Genomic DNA, 9,323 nt, shown 5'->3' on the forward strand with positions numbered 1-9,323 from the left:
ACCAATTAATTTACCAGTTGTCTTAATTGCGAAAAATTTAAAATTAAATTTAAAACCCGATTCGAAGTACTTACCTTTGATCGAATGAAATTTCTCTAAAAAATCAAAAATGTTAGACAAAAAATAATAAATTAATGTTAAATAAATAAAAATAAAAATAATAAAAACATAAATAATAATAATAATAAATAAAAAAATGAAATCACAGAAAAAAAATATAAATACGTATATAAAAATAAATTAAAGAGAAACAAAAGAAATAAAATACAAAATAAAAATATATAAGAAGGGTAAATAAAAATAATAATAAATAAAGAGTACAAATGAAATGGTGGCTGGCCATTTTGGTCCTGTTAGTCAATGTTTTAACGTTGAATTAGCACACAAGATTAGGATAATGTTTACAGCAGCCGCTAATGTAGCCTCTGATCTTGCATATTGACTGAAGTCCAACTCACGAATTTTCTCAAAAAAAATAAAATAAATAAAAAGTTAAAACAAAGATAATAATAAAAAAAATCGGGGACTAAATAATAAATAAATAAATAAATAAAAAGGGATTAAAATGTGAACATGTTAAATTTGGAATCCACATTGAAATGCAAATTAAACTCAATGACGAAATTATAAATATTACAAAACTTGAGTACTGCAGAGGAGGTTTACCCATAATATTTGAAGGATCAATGGGAGAGTTTACCCAAAGTTCAAAATCACTTGGGCATTTGCTTAATATCACGCAACAAAAAGCAAAAACAATGGCTTTTCTATTTATTTGCTTCGATGGCTTCTGCTTTCTCCCAACTCTTCCTTCATCGCTCAAGTAGTGGCCAACACGGCCGATCCTCCGATGAGCCGAAGCAAGCCACGCCTCGGCCACCCTATATGGGTGGGCATCCGACTCCAATCGCAACTCCGTTCGCAGCCATCGTCGTTGGAGCGGGTTATCAACAAACCCGCGAGCTTTGGGCTAGCAAATCTGGCCCTTCCGCCACCATGTTCGGCTATTCATGGATGTGGTAAGGCATATCTTCTCCGGGGAAGCACGACTGGCTTGGGTCGCGGATGGGCAACGCCGATTGACCGTGAAACCTTCCCCAGTCGGTTCTGATTTGGGTTTTACCGTCGTTTTCGTGTGGTGGCCTTCCGTTTAGGGCTCCGGCAAGGCCGAGAGTGTCTAGGGGCCACTGTCTTTTCCTTCTGATTCCCTTTTGTTTTTTAGTGTTTCCCCTCCGTTTTTTCAACCCGAAATCACCTTGCGTATTCGTGTGATTTTTGCCCAATCCCCCTTTTGAGTGTTCTAGTTACATGGAATTTATAGCCTAGGATTTTAGAGTTTGATCCCTATTAGAATTCTAACTCGGTTGTTTGTTGGTTTGTTATCTCCATGAAATCCTTACGCCGGAGAAATCGGAGTGGTTGAAGATGGGATATGCATCCGTGAAATCCGGGCTTGGGAAGTTCCATGCGGCGCTGCTTGTTAGGGTTCCTGGAAACCTTGATCTGAGTTGGTTTGTTGGGCATGTGGTGCCTGTTAGGCCTCGTGATTTTTTGTAGGGGCTGCAAATGTAACAAAAACAATAAATAAATAAATAAATAATATAACACATATATATATATATATATATATAATATGTTTTATATTAAATATTATAATGGGACAAAATTTGGTGTCTACAGCTGCCCCTCTTTGCTCATTATCGTGTAACGAAAATAGAGCAAAGATTAAAAGACACAAATTTCAGTCATATCGAATATCCTCTGTCCTAGAGTTGAAATCCGATATGGAAATTGGTTTGTCAATATGAATCACGAGATGACCCCCTTGTCGTGAGGTTGAGTCAAAACTGGAAAATTCTGAGCCTGAATCATTCGTCGTAAAAGTTGAAAACGAGTTAGAGATGGATGTTGCTTGTGTACACGATTCCCTTCATCGTGAAGTTGAAATCGCGGGTGACCCCTTCGTCGTGAAGTTGAGCCTGGAATTGGATATCCTTCGTCGTGAAGTTGAAATCCAGTATGCTGTTTCAAGGCCAATATCCTCCGTCGTGAAGTTGAAATTGGATCCGAAATTGGGAAATTGTTTATTGACAACCAGCGGTCCCTTCGTCGTGAAGTTGAACTTGCGTTGTCTGGAGTCCATTATCCTTCGTTGTGAAGTTGAAATTGGCTCTGAAATTGAGAAGTTGTTTGTTGACAACCAGCGGTCCCTTCGTCGTGAAGTTGAACTTGCGTTGTCTGGAGTCCAATATCCTTCGCTGTGAAGTTGAAATTGGCTCTGAAATTGAGAAGTTCTTAGCCAGCGGCCCCTTCGTTTTGAAGTTGAACTTGTGCTGTCTCGAGTCCAATATCCTTAGCCGTGAAGTTGAAATTGGATCCGAAATTGGGAAATTGTTTATTGACAACCAGCGGTCCCTTCGTCGTGAAGTTGAACTTGCGTTGTCTGGAGTCCAATATCCTTCGTTGTGAAGTTGAAATTGGCTCTAAAATTGGGAAGTTGTTTATTGACAACCAGCGGTCCCTTCGTCGTGAAGTTGAACTTGCGTTGTCTTGAGTGGAACGATATCCTCCGTCGTGGAGTTGAAATCGCGGATGGCCCCTTCGTCGTGAAGTTGAGCCTTGACTTGAATATCCTTCGCCGTGAAGTTGAAATCCAAGTATTGTATGTTACGGGTGGACACGATTCCCTTCGCCGTGAAGTTGAAACCGTGGAGACCTCTTTACTATGAAGTTTGGCTCCGAGTTAGATATCCTCCGTCGTGAAGTTGAAATCTACTCTCGAGCAAATTGTGTTGTTTCAAGAGAAACTTTCAATCTGTCAAGTTGGTCGAAGTGTAGCTTCTTGCTGCTGAGTTAAGCAACCAACATGAATCTTTAAAGGTGATTTTGAATCGAGTATCCTTCGTCTTGAAGTCGAAACTTGACTCTAAAAGCTGCAAAAAATTATGTATGTGGAAAATGATAAATATGATGCTCTAAAATGTATGCATAAGATGCATGTAACATGAATTGGTTATATTTTATCTCCTGAAAAAGGTCTGATAATTTGCATTAGGATGTTGAATCCCCAAATGATGCCCAATATTTGATGTTGAATCTTCAAAGATTCCCCAAATGTTCCTCATTTCTTGCTTCAACATTGATTCTGAGCATGAGTTTTGTGTCAAAGAGTCACATGTCATTTACCAAGATCCACTCTAGAGAGACTGTCTTGTTTGAAAAAATTTTTAATATCAATTACAAGAGTTTTAAAAAATGTTTGATCCAAAGTTTTGAAAATATTGTCACTTTCACGGTTTTACAATTGAGACGAATCATAAAACTAGAGTTCATCGGATATCAAAGAATTAATTATACTGTTAATCCTTCAATGAATTATAGCTATTTGACAAGTGCCAAGATCAAAGCTATTTTTGGGAAGTGGTTAAGTAAGGAAATGATTAAAAAAAAAACTCAGGTCATTATGTTTGGTGAAAGGTTTGACATTTTTGTTCATTTGATGCTTAATGGTTTGATGGGGTAGCTTGTATGCTCCTCTACTGGAAGTGTTCTCCGACTCCCAGCTTTCATGGTCACATTTGGATTGTGCGATGCCTTATCAAGAAATTTGTGTGATCGTCTCAGTTGCACAATTTTTATATTCGAGCCGCCTTTTCAGGTTTTCAACTCGAATCCTCCTTTAGTTTCAAGACGTTATTCAGGATTTACGTCTTGAACCCCTCTTTATTTTTTTCTCTACCATGCATTAATTATATTGTTTTTTTGCAAACAAAGATTAATCCTGATGGGCGGGATGAAATTTGAAGATATGATCTTCGAGTGAAGTGATTCAGTGATTCGGGAATGTTTGTGCTTGATCAATCTCATAGTTTGAAGCTTGATGTGCCATTTGTCTTTAGGGAATCTTTGTATGTGCTTTTTGTCCCTTTTTCTTTTGATTTTTGGTTCTTTTCTTTTTTGTTCTTGATTCTTTTTTTTATTTATTTTTGCTTCTTTGCTTTTTTGTTCTTGATTGGATCTTCGCACTTGCCATTTGGTCCACCTTTTGGTATCTCCTTTGGATTGATGCCTTCAGTCATGTGAGTAGATTTCTCTCACCTTGCCCCAGTATGGAGGGTGATCCTTGGTTAGGGTTGAATCAGAAGAAAAATACTATAGGCTCAAAAGGGGACACAAAGGATATATTTTCTCCTGTTGTGAAGGGATAAAGAAAGAAAACCGTTCATCATTTCATACATGTAAGTCTTCACAGAAGAGGTATCCCCAGGGGGATAGATTTTCAGGATTAATTCTATTCGCATGAAAATAATGTAGTTAATGCATGATATTTCGAATGATTTTTTTTTCTCGAGATGTCTCAATGTTCAGGCTCAATGCCTTGGGTTTAATGGTATTAAAATGTCAATTTTGAGTCTAAAAAGACAATGGTGTGACTTATTTGACTCAAGAGATGTATGGGTGTATCAAAAAGATAAAGGCAATGTTCAAGAATTTCAAAGGGAGGTAATGTCAAAATTTGGTTTTTGGTAATGACCATGGGTTATTTTGGGTAAAGAATCGAGGTATTTTATCTTGGGGTTTGAGACAGGATAAGAAAGGTCTAATCTTGTCATATTACAAAAATCTATAATTCTTGAAGAATTAAAAGGATCCTTAATTCATTTAATATTCGAAGAACTAAAGATTAAGATTTGTTCAATTGCTCCACCTTAGAAAGTAGCATAAATTCAATCCTTTAAAAGACTAAGAAAATATGAAAGATCGAAGACGTGTTCAAACAAAAAGATCCTCTAAGTGCAAATGGTATATGCCATGCCCCCTTATTCGGCAAGCGCCTTACAATTTTTAGAGGAATGTTTGGGGTTTCTTATGTGGTAACAACTAACAGCTTCAACATCGTAGCCCTTAGGATATGGGGATTCTTTTCTTAGATCATCCTGGCAGGCTTTGTCCTACAATCAGCTGATCAGGCTCCCACTGTATTGTTTTCAGTTTTTTCTTTAAGGTTACAATCTTGTCTCCATGTGGTTAAATCCACTTCATCGTATCCTTCATGACTTAATTTCATGAAAATGCTTAAAAATGAAAAGTAGATGCAAAATGCAAAATGCAAAATGCATGAAATGTTCGAGACATTGATCCAAAAACATGTCTGTTATTATGAATAATCCTTATTGGGGACAAAAGTGTTTTATCTTTTAAGAGACAAAAATATCATGACAGCTTTTGACATGTTGACTAGTCTTCTGCCTTCGTCTGTCATCGGTTGAATACCCTGTCGAACCTTTCAGGCTCCTTTGGCCAAAATGTCCAAGTGACAAGCTGTTTGCCCCAAAAAAAGGTCTCGAATGACTGCATCTTCAACTTTCACTCTCTGTCGAGCTTGTTTCTAACGAAAGTGTCATTGAAGTCCTCAATCCGAAGCTTATCGACTTGTTTCTAGAATTCATCTTGTTCTCGTAGTTTTCAAGAGGAATCTCCGGGTCAGTAACTTTTTCCTCGTCTTGCCCCTTCAACCTTTGCCTCTCAAAAATTTGACTTTAGTGTGCTCGGTGTAAATTCTGGTCCATTCGGAGTCCTTTACAATGTAGCAAAGTGACATATTCTTCGATTGCGGGTACCATGCCTTCTGGATTGAATGTGACACATTATCGCCCTGTAGACTGTCCTCTGTATTTTCATCTCTTGTATTACAACCCCTTTGTCCATTAATGCAGATTATTCATGTTTAACAAACACTTTTTTTTGGTGGATCAACACCTCTTTTAAATGATGCATATGATGTAAATAAAAATAAAAGAGAAAAAATGAAAAGAGTTAGTAAGGTAAATCAAAATAATAAAATAAAAAATCCTACCCCACATGATATCTACACGAACATGCTTAGTATTCCTACTCGAACATGATCTCTATCCCGCATGCTAATTTAAAACAAATCCTAACCGCATATTTGTCTAGTTCGCATGCTTTGAACAGAAAGTAAAGCATGAAATAATTTTGGCATCCTAGGGTTTGAAATAAGGTTTTGGGGTAGGCTCTATTTCTCCATAGTCTCCCGGTTTAGGTTCTAAAAAACGGTACCCGAGTTCTCCTTGCTGGTACCCCCTTGGGCTTGCCAGACCCTTAGTCCTAAACCCATCACAGGCTTGTGTGGACTAAGTTAAACTCGAGAGGAAACATTCCCTTATGCCCATACGGAGAATAAATTCACACGAAGACATAAGGTATATGAATCCCGAAGGTTACTTGCTAGGCCCATACGGAGAATAAATTCACACGAAGGCGTCGCTTTCACCCCCACTTAAATAGGGTTCGGAGCTCGGGTATAGAGCCTTTAGATGAAAAATATTTAAGGGCTTAAATCATTAAAAAACGGTCAGTATAACTATTTACTCGAAAATATAATCAAAGATAAATAATTGGAATCGAATAAATAAATTTAAATTTAAATTTAAAATTTTCGCATAAAAAGGACAACCGAAAATTAATTTTGGCCTGACTCACTTACCTGTCCCCAGCAGAGTCGCCAAGCTGTCGTAACCGTTTTTCGGTTGGGCCCCGAAATTGGGCTTCGACTTGAAAAATATGGATTGGAGTCGCCACCGACCACTTTAAAACGAATTTAGGTGGGTCGGACACCATCTTACCTGATCTGCGTTGTTCCAGAAACGTGTCGGGTTCGGGAGTCGGTTACGGCCAATGAAGGATTAGCACTCTTGAACCGCCCTTTCGGTATCAATTAATTTACCAGTTGTCTTAATTGCGAAAAATTTAAAATTAAATTTAAAACCCGATTCGAAGTACTTACCTTTGATCGAATGAAATTTCTCTAAAAAATCAAAAATGTTAGACAAAAAATAATAAATTAATGTTAAATAATAATAATAATAATAATAATAATAACATAAATAATAATAATAATAAAAAAAAATGAAATCACAAAAAAAATATAAATACGTATATAAAAATAAATTAAAGAGAAACAAAAGAAATAAAATACAAAATAAAAATATATAAGAAGGGTAAATAAAAATAATAATAAATAAAGAGTACAAATGAAATGGTGGCTGGCCATTTTGGTCCTGTTAGTCAATGTTTTAGCGTTGAATTAGCACACAAGATTAAGATAATGTTTACAGCAGCCGCTAATGTAGCCTCTGATCTTGCATATTGACTGAAGTCCAACTCACGAATTTTCTCAAAAAAATAAAATAAATAAAAAGTTAAAACAAAGATAATAATAAAAAAATCGGGGACTAAATAATAAATAAATAAATAAAAAGGGATTAAAATGTGAACATGTTAAATTTGGAATCCACATTGAAATGCAAATTAAACTCAATGACGAAATTATAAATATTACAAAACTTGAGTACTGCAGAGGAGGTTTACCCATAATATTTGAAGGATCAATGGGAGAGTTTACCCAAAGTTCAAAATCACTTGGGCATTTGCTTAATATCACGCAACAAAAAGCCAAAACAATGGCTTTTCTATTTATTTGCTTCGATGGCTTCTGCTTTCTCCCAACTCTTCCTTCCTCGCTCAAGTAGTGGCCAACACGGCCGATCCTCCGATGAGCCGAAGCAAGCCACGCCTCGGCCACCCTATATGGGTGGGCATCCGACTCCAATCGCAACTCCGTTCGCAGCCATCGCCGTTGGAGCGGGTTATCAACAAACCCGCGAGCTTTGGGCTAGCAAACCCGGCCCTTCCGCCACCATGTTCGGCTATTCATGGCTGTGGTAAGGCATATCTTCTCCGGGGAAGCACAACTGGCTTGGGTCGTGGATGGGCAACGTCGGTTGACCGTGAAACCTTCCCCAGTCGGTTCTGATTTGGGTTTTGCCGCCGTTTTCGTGTGGTGGCCTTTCGTTTAGGGCTTCGGCAAGGCCGAGAGTGTCTAGGGGCCACTGTCTTTTCCTTCTGATTCCCTTTTGTTTTTTAGTGTTTCCCCTCCGTTTTTTCAACCCGAAATCACCTTGCGTATTCGTGTGATTTTTGCCCAATCCCCCTTTTGAGTGTTCTAGTTACATGGAATTTATAGCCTAGGATTTTAGAGTTTGATCCCTATTAGAATTCTAACTCGGTTGTTTGTTGGTTTGTTATCTCCATGAAATCCTTACGCCGGAGAAATCGGAGTGGTTGAAGATGGGATATGCATCCGTGAAATCCGGGCTTGGGAAGTTTCGTGCGGCGCTGCTTGTTAGGGTTCCTGAAAACCTTGATCTGAGTTGGTTTGTTGGGCATGTGGTGCCTGTTGGGCCTCGTGTTTTTTTGTAGGGCCTGTAAATGTAACAAAAACAATAAATAAATAAATAATATAACACATAATATATATATATAATATATTTTATATTAAATATTATAATGGGACAAAATTTGGTGTCTACACATACCATGAGAAAACAATAAGTCTGCAATGTCGTAATTATAGTAAAATAATATTTAGGTGATGGGTAGAATTTATGTGTGAAGGGAACTGTTTTATTTGTTTTACGTTATGCAAGGGACTTGTTTATAAGAGATTTGATCTGTAAAACATGCGAACAAAAATAAAATAAAATATTCATTTTGTATAATTATATATGTAATATGTTTCTCCAATTATTATAATATAGTGAAACGCATAGGTTGGAATAGTAAAGTGGCGGCATAAATATTTTTTTAAGATATGTACATATATGTTAATGATATAAAATTTTTGAACGAGATAAACATAATTAAAATATTAAAGTGGACATCGTCAATAAAATAAATTATAATTGAAGAAAACTCATATTTTAGGTGGACACAATAAATTTTCAAGGTGAACATCATCAATAAAATATATAATTAATCGAAAAAAAATTAAATTTCAGGATGACACGTGAACACCTAGTCCCTTAATGCATCCGCCGCTGAGTAGGAAGCTGAAATGCATGGGTTGTTATCATTGATATGGAGATTTACAGCGATATTATGATGGGATTTTGCCTTTTTTCCAGAAACTACGTAAAATAAGAAGAAAACGACTTGTAATGGTTACAAGATTGTTAGAATAAGATGATGAGTGCTCCCACTGTTCAACTTTCACATCTAGTTTAAGTTGTAATATTATGTTAAAATTTTGGGTAAACCACGGATTCGATATCTAACGTTTAATTTTTATTTCATTTTAGTACCACACTATTAAAAACTTAACGGACAAACTGAAGTGGCATAGCTTCGGTGGATGGACGATCAATCCGAACGATGGACCACGAGAGAATGACGAGTCGACCAACATTGTCTAGTTTCAGGACCATCAGATGGTGGATCATGAAGATCGGAGGATGAGCAAA

Source organism: Hibiscus syriacus, unplaced genomic scaffold, assembly GCF_006381635.1.
Source record: "Hibiscus syriacus cultivar Baekdansim isolate YM2019G1 unplaced genomic scaffold, ASM638163v2 tig00110356_pilon, whole genome shotgun sequence".
Taxonomy (NCBI): domain Eukaryota; kingdom Viridiplantae; phylum Streptophyta; class Magnoliopsida; order Malvales; family Malvaceae; genus Hibiscus; species Hibiscus syriacus.